The 8,241-nt window shown below is 47.6% G+C and overlaps 1 pseudogene; it reads right to left on the bottom strand.

The window, feature by feature from the left end:
* Nucleotides 1–236: 236 nt before the first annotated feature.
* LOC117089881 lies at nt 237–1,466 on the bottom strand (annotated as a pseudogene).
* Nucleotides 1,467–8,241: the final 6,775 nt, after the last annotated feature.

The following is an 8,241-nucleotide window of genomic DNA, read 5'->3' as shown; positions in this document are numbered from 1 at the left end:
GTGATCTCTGCCCACCCAGGGCATGCCCCAGCCTGCAAGTATTGCTGTGTGGTGGGAACACCCGCTTCCCTTGTTAACAGCCTTTGAGAGGGGGTCATGGCCTTAGCTCCAGGGGTTCCTGGCCAGGGCCAAGTGCTCCTTCTGCAGAGGCCTGCACACATCTCACCCCTTTGACTTGTATTTCCGTGGCTTCCCCTCCTCACCTGCCCCCCAGCCCTCCCTGACTGGCCAGCCCCTCAGTAGTCCTCCTCAGCTAGAGAGAGGAGCATGGCCTTGGGTGTGTTCTTGAAAAGAGCTGCCCGGTTCTGCTGCTGCCCCTTCTTCACCCAGTGGCTATAGATTTCGAAAGCGTAGGCATCGATGAGCCGGCACAGAAGCTGGAGGGTGTAGGGGTGAGTCTCGGATGACGATATTCCGCGTCACCGGCTTCACCCGGCAGTACTGGTAGTAGATCCGCACTGAAGCCAGCAAGGTCAGAGCGATCACCTGCAGGGCCAGGCGGAGAAGCGGGGCTGGAGCACCCCCCCTGCCAGGCCCTGCCCCTCCAGCACAGGGACGCTCTGGGCTCGTTTGCCACGAAGGCTTTGGTGGCTTCTGCGGGGCCTTCCTAGTGTCCCCCACTTCCCTCTTGGCCAGCATCCACAGGGACGGAGCCAGTGGGCTGACAACTGCCACCACTGAAGCCATCACAGGGCGGCTGGGAGGGGAGGGGTGGGTACTCTGGAACCCCACTGGGTGTAAGGATCCCTGGGAGAGGAGAAGACTTAGAGGTTTGCGCTTGGGGAGCTGGCGGCAACTGCCACAGGGCCTGGGTTGGGACGCTTTGTACCTTCAACCTCCCCCGGGGGCTGAAGTGCCGCACTTCCTCCACCACGTACTGCTGGAAGAAGGGGTGTGCCAAGGCCTCTTCCGCTGTGCAAGCTCTGGGGTTGCACCACCAGGAATCGGGAGACCCGGGAGGTGAGGAGAGGGGAACCGAGAACGTCAAGGCAGGTCCCCTCCAGCATGTCAGGAGAGGCGGAGCCTCCCCCGGCAGGGGAGCCTGACATCGCAGCCCTGAATCCAGGAGCCAGGCGTCTGGCCTCTCACCAGGTCCTTCACGGTGCCCGAGTAATCATCCCACATGGGCGAGCCAGACTGGTAGTTGCTGCTGCTGATCAACCTCAGCATCAGCAACTGCTTCCAGTGCCAGAAGGGTGGGGGAGCCGGCCAGCAGCGTGTACATGATGACACCAGTGCTCCACTTGGACGTTCGAGGGCCCAGGACCACTTACCCCAGCACCAGGGGCACCGACTCAGCCCTGCCTGTTCCTCGCTCACCCAGCCCAGGCGGGTGATCCTCCTTCCCCAGCATACTCGCATGTCCACCGCCTTCCCGTAGCCCGGATGGTCCCCATTCATGGAGCACTGGACGATCTCAGGGCCAGATGACTGGGGGTCCCGCAGACCTCTGCAGGAACTGTCATCACCAGGACAGTTCAGCAGGGCACTCAGAAGAGGAAGTCCAGGCCAGGCACAGTGGCTCATGTCTATAATCCCAGCATTTTGGGAGGCTGAGGCAGGCAGTTCACCTGAGGCCAGTAGCTGGAGACCAGCCTGCCCAACAAGGTGAAACCCCGTCTCTATTAAAAAATACAAAAAAACTAGCCGGGCGAGGTGGCGGGCGCCTGTAGTCCCAGCTACTCGGGAGGCTGAGGCAGGAGAATGGCGTAAACCCGGGAGGCGGAGCTTGCAGTGAGCCAAGATCCGGTCACTGCACTCCAGCCTGGGCGACAGAGCGAGACTCCATCTCAAAAAAACAAAACAAAACAAAACAAAACAAAAACCCCAAAAATTAGCTGGGTGTGGTGGCACATGCCTGTAGTCCCAGTTACTCAGGTAGCTGAGGCAAGAGAATCGCTTCAACCTGGGAGGCGGAGGTTTTAGTGAGCTGAGATGGCCCCACTGTACTCCAGCCTGGGGGACAGAGCAAGACTCTCTCAAAAAAAAAAAAAAAAAAAAAGAGGAAGTCTAAAGAGACAATGGAAATGGAACAGAAATGGTGCTTTGGCGGGGACTCCCCCAACATCCAACTTCAGGACCCAGGGCAGGACGGGGTACTACCCACAGGGCCACCAGCTCACTGCCCATTGCTTCCCTGGTCACTATTAGCCATCCTGGCCTGGAACTAGGGTAATGGGAACCTGGGAGAGGACTTACCTGAAGAAACGCCTAGCCCTGCCGGACGTGGGGGCTCACACCTGTAATCCCAGCACTTTGGAAGGCTGAGGCAGGCAGATCACGAGGTCAGGAGTGTTAGACCAGCCTGACCAACATGGTGAAACCCCGTCTCTACTAAAAATACAAAAATTAGCCGGGCCTGGTGGTACGTGCCTGTAATCCCAGCTACTCAGCAGGCTGAGGCAGGAGAATGGGTTGAACCTGGAAGGCAGAGGTTGCAGTGAGTCGATTGTGCCACTGCACTCCAGCCTGGGTGACAGAGTGAGACTCCATCTCAGAAAAAAAAAATACTATTTAAAAAAAAAAAAAAAGGTAAGAAACTGCACTGCATCTGGCAGAAAGCAGGAGGCCCCTGAGAAGGATTAGGCCCTCCATCCCAACCTTGCCAATTAAGCCTCATCCTCACTCTGGCTGGCCAAGTCAGCTTCCGACAGGATCAAGCTTACTTCCTGTGGATTGGCCTACTTCCAGTAGGTCAGGCCTCTTTCTGGAGAGTCTCCTTATTTCCGGAATACAGTATAGTGCTGGCTTCTGATGGATTAGGCTCACTTTTGGCATATCAGGCCCAAATCTGGCAGATCAGGACCTCTTCTCGGCTTCCCAGGTGTGAGGTAGGTCTCAGGCCATCCAGGCTTGGCTCTGTCACTTCCATGGCTACTGGGGAGGGGTAAACTTCTGAGGTTTTGGATGTCTCCCACTGTGGCCAGCAGAAGAGGTGGGGGAAAGACAAAGACTCATATTCTTGTCCAGATTGCTGGGGTAGGGGGGAAGGCCCAGCCCACTGCCCACCCCGATATTGTCTCCATTTGGCTAAAGCTGTTAGAGGAGGCAGTGGTAAGGGCTGTGACTGGGCTTTTCAGTTCTGGCTGGTACGGCTATTGCTGCTGTGCTACTGTACTGTGATTGTACAGCTTCCCTGTCTACTAATGAGTACTGTCAAGTAGGAACCCTTACTATGTGTTGAACACTGTCAGAAGAGATTTAGAATTCTCATTTAATCTTCCCATCAACTTTAAGGGATGCAGATGTTGTTAAAACCATTCTACAGGTCAAGAAATAGAGACGCAGAAAAGTCAGTTACCTTACCCAAAACCTCATAACTGGTTACATGGCAGAGCTGTTCTGAGTTTTCTTTAAGCCTCTGTGGTCATACCTTACAGCTGCTGTCATGAAATGGAGCAGTCGTATTTTTTTTTTCCCAGCTGCAGAATTCCTGTCTCTCAGAAGGGAAACCAATGCCAAACCCAGACTCATCAGGAGAGAAAAAAAATTTTTTTAATATCTGAGAGCACATATAAATGGTAAAGGTACTTAGGAACCCATATTGATAGTAAAAAAAAATTGCATATTTTGTGACCCAGTCATTCTACTAGGAATACATCCTGAGGACGTCATCAGAAATGTGAGTACACATTTGTTCACAAAGACGCACACTGGAGCATTACTATATAAATGAGAAAGTGAAAATCATCCTCAAGTCCAATGATAAAGGGCTGATTTAATTATACATGTAGTTTAAATACATATCCCTAATAGAATAATTGCTAAGACATGCTGAGTGCTTACCATGTGCCGCTCATTGATTTAAGAGCTATACATGTATTAACTCACTTAACCTATGTGATCGATTATAGCGTGATTGTATAGGAATATTTATGGCTTGAGGAAATGTTTATGCTCTATCATAATGAAAAAAATGGATTACAAAACTACTTTTTAAAACTGTGTAGATCCAAAAGGTAGTAGTTAGAACTAAAACATGAAATTACTGTTTTTATTTTCTTCTTTGCCATTTGAAGAATTTTCCAGATTTTCTACACTAATAATCATTAATTACATTTTTAAAAAAAGATTTAAAAATAAAAGCATGCCTGAGGGTCTGATGCCCGAGTGAGTCCAGCTAGTGCTATGGCCACAGGGAGCCAATGATCCCTGGGGCTGACCATGAGAGCTCTTGGTGAAGTGAGGAGACCCAATTGGGACCCCTCCCTACCGTGGGCCCCACCCACTGCCCTATTTGCTCAGAAGCTCTGCTGCTGTGAGGACCTGGCACCACGGTCTGCATAACCAGAGAAACATACAGTCATTCTGGCCAGCACTAAAAACAGTCACAGAGGCTGACACTTTCAGGACTAAGATCAAAGGTCTTAATCCAGCTTTCAGAGGCATTCACTGTCTGGCACCTCTTGACTTCTTGGCCCCAGTTTTCTACTCTCCAAAGCCCTTCACTTCAGAAAGGCCATTTCCTCCTAACTTTCCCTGTACCCATGATACATCCTTCTCCACATTTTCCAAACTTTCCCATCCTCTACTCCAAAAATATCTTTTTTGTTATTCCAAGCATATGGATGAGGCTGACAAAACTTGTGAGCGTATTGATGGAACTGCTATAAACATCAGCGTAATAGCAATAACAATAGCTACCGTTTATTGAGCACTTACCTCATCCTGTTTAAATACATTCATCCCATTTAATCTGTATAGCTCATCTGTGGGCAGATACTAGCGTCCATCTTTACAGATAAAAAATCTAAGTATCAAAGAGGTGAAGTAAATTTTCCAAGGTCCCCCCATCAATAAATGGTGGAAATGGCCAGGCGCAGTGGCTCATGCCTGTAATCCCAGCACTTAAGGATGCCAAAGCAGGTGGATCACCTGAGGTCAGGAGTTCGAGACCAGCCTGGCCAACATGGCAAAACCCTGTCTCTGCTAAAAATACAAAAATTAGCCAGGCCTCAGGGCAGGCGCTTGTAATCCCAGCCACTCAGGAGGCTGAGGCAGGAGAATTGCTTGAACCCAGGAGGTGGAGGTTGCAGTGAGCCAAGACAGAGCCATTGCATTCTAGCCTGGGTAACAAGAGCAAAACTCCACCTCAAAAGAAAAGAAAAAAAAAGTGGAAACAAACTTCAAACCCAGGTCTGTCTGTGCATCTCACAATGCACTTTCATATTCATGACCTCCCCAGATCTGTGAGGATGGCTGTGCAGGTATGATCAGCCCTCTTTCTAGCTGAGGACTCTGAGTCTGGTTGCTGGAAAATGGTAGTGGGGGAGGGAGTCTATTATAAGAATCCAGGTCTCTGGAATTCGAAGATGCAGAAGACATTCATTATGCTCACAGACTTATCATGGCTGCCTTAATGTGAATTCAGGCCAATCCGGGATTCAGAATTTCATCTACTCTCTTAAGTGCAATTCTGAATTTATCAGTGCCCAGGAAAGGCACTGATGGAAAACGTCACACTGTGAATGGAATGTCAGATATGTGTATATATGTGTGTGATATATGTGAATATCTAGAACAGTCTCATAAAAAAGCATCTGCCAACAAGCTGGGCATAAAGAAATTTAAGATTAAATTTAAGGAGGAATATACAGTTTTGCTTCTTTTTCTAAAAACACAAACAAGTAAAACCCACTCAGGTTTGATGAATGGGGAATAGAAGTCTCCTCATTGTAAAGGTGTGACCTTTGACCCCAATTATAGGGAACTTAAACTACATCCTTGAGGAGTCCTGTGTTCTAGAATGGATGTGATGATAAGCCAGTGAGCAGTGATTATTCATAAGTTTGAATGGCTTGTCTTCCCACGCTGCAGTTCTGGACCGTGGCTGATCTATTTCTTTCTTACAAAACACTCATGAGCCATGAATTCATTGTGTTGAACTCCCAAGGCAGACCCAGCCCTCTGGTTCACCTCTTCTCTACATTTCTGTATGAATATATTTGGTTCATTGTTTAGACTTGGCAACTTCCTGTCAATGTCCCAGGAGAAGCATACAGCAGACCAGAAGTGGAATAAGTTTTTTGTTTTGTTTTGTTTTTGTTTTTTGAGACAGAGTCTTGCTCTGTTGCCCAGGCTAAAGCAACCTCCACCTCCTAGGTTCAAGTGATTCTCCTGCCTCAGCCTCCCAAGTAGCTGGGATTACAGGAGCGTGCCACCATGCCCAGCTAATTTTTGTATTTTTAGTAGAGATGGGGTTTCACCATATTGGCCAGGTTGGTCTTGAACTCCTGACCTCAAGTGATCCACCCACCTTGGCCTCCCAAAGTGGTAGGATTACAGGCAAGAGCCACCATGCCCAGCTGGAATGAGTTTTCAGGAAACCCTCAAGCCAGGCTCTGTCTGGTTTCACTTGTCACCAGGACTGAGGTCTCAGCCCACTCTCAGTAACCCCAAGCTCAGCCAGGCCCCTGTGTCCTGCTCAAGGCTTGAGAGGGAGGAAGACTGCCAAGAGTATGGATCTAGCCCGAGGAACTGATTGAAACAATTGCTAAAATATGTTCTTTACACACATAGACCTGACTTTCTTTTCCTAGAGGGTATGGCATTCTTCTTAGAAGATGGCATTTATGAAAGAATATATGAGTATAGTTTTTGTTTTCTCTTCATACATGGAGTGCACCCATCACCTGAGCAGTGTACACTGCACCCAAAGTGTACTCTTTTACCTCTCACCCTCTTCTCACCCCTCCCCCTGAGTCCTCAAGGTTCATTGTATCATTCTTATGCCTTTACATCCTCATAGCTTAGCTCCTACTTATAGGTGAAAACATACGACATTTGGTTTTCCATTCGTGAGTTACTTCGCTTAGAATAATGGCCTCTAGTTCCATCCAAGTTGCTGCAAAAGACATTGTTTTGTTCCTTTTTATGGCCAAGTTTTATTCCATGGTGTATATATTCCACATTTTCTTTATCTACTCATTGGTCGATGGGCACTTAGATTGGTCCCATATCTTTGCAATTGTGAATTGTGTTGCTATAAACAGGCATTTGCATGTGTCTTTTTCATATAATAACTTATTTCCCTTTGGATTGATACCCAGTAGTAGGAATTGCTGGATCAAATGGATTTCTACTTTTAGTTGTTTAAGGAATATTCATACTGTTTTCCACAGTGGTTGTAGTTTACATTCCCACCGGCAGTGTAAAAGTGTTTCCTTTTCGGCCGGGTGCGGTGGCTCACGCCTGTAATCCCAGCACTTTGGAAGGCCAAGGCGGGAGGATCACTTGAGGTCAGGAGTTCGAGACCAGTCTTGCCAACATGGTGAAACCCCATCTCTACTAAAAATATAAAAAATTAGCCAGGCATAGGAGTGTGCACCTGTAATCCCAGCTACTCAGGAGGCTGAAGCAGGAGAATCACTTGAACCCAGGAGGCAGAGGTTGCAGTGAGCCGAGATCTTGCCATTGCACTCCAGCCTGGGTGAGAGGGCGAGACTCTGTCCCCCACCCCCCCCCAAAAAAGTGTTCCCTTTTCACCACTAGCATGTCATTATCTACTGTTTTTTGACTTTTAAATTGTGGAGGAGTATGGCGGTATTTCATTGTGGGTTTAATTTGAATTTCCCTGGTGATTAGTGATGTTGAGCATGTTTATATATGTTTGTTGACTGTCTGTATATTTTCTTTTGAGAATTGTCTATTCATGTCCTTTGCCCACTGTTGAATGGGATTATTTGTTTTTATTCTACTGATTTGTTTGAGTTCCTTGTAGATTCTAGATACTAGTCCTTTGTCAGATGCATAGTTGGCAAATATTTTCTCCCACTCTGTGGGTTGTCTGTTTACTCTGCTGAGTATTTCTTTTGCTGTGCAGAAGCTTTTTAGTTTAATTAGGTCCCATTTATTTATTTTTGTTGCGTTCGCTTTTGGCGTCTTAGCCATGAATCTTTTACCTAAACCAATGTCTGAAAGAGCTTTCCCTATGTTATCTTCTAGAGTTTTTATGGTTTCAGGTCTGGGTTTAAGTCTTTGATCCATCTTGAGTTGACTTTTGTATAAGGTGAGAGATGAGGATCCAGTTTCATGCTTAGCTAGCCAGTGTTCTCAGCACCATTTATTTAAGAGGGTGTCCTTGCCCCAATTTCTGTTTTGTGTGCCTTGTGGTCTATGTGCTTATTTTTATACCAATACCGTGCTGTTTTAGTAACTATAGCCTTGTAGTACAATTTGAAGTCGGGTAGTGTGATGCCTCCAGATTTATTCTTTCTGCTTAGTATTGCTTTGGCTATGTGG

Source organism: Trachypithecus francoisi, unplaced genomic scaffold (genome assembly GCF_009764315.1).
Source record: "Trachypithecus francoisi isolate TF-2019V2 unplaced genomic scaffold, Tfra_2.0 Contig00906, whole genome shotgun sequence".
NCBI classification, from domain to species: Eukaryota; Metazoa; Chordata; class Mammalia; order Primates; family Cercopithecidae; genus Trachypithecus; species Trachypithecus francoisi.
The sequence above is the reverse complement of the archived record's forward strand: the minus strand, read 5'-3'. Positions and strand labels throughout refer to the sequence as shown.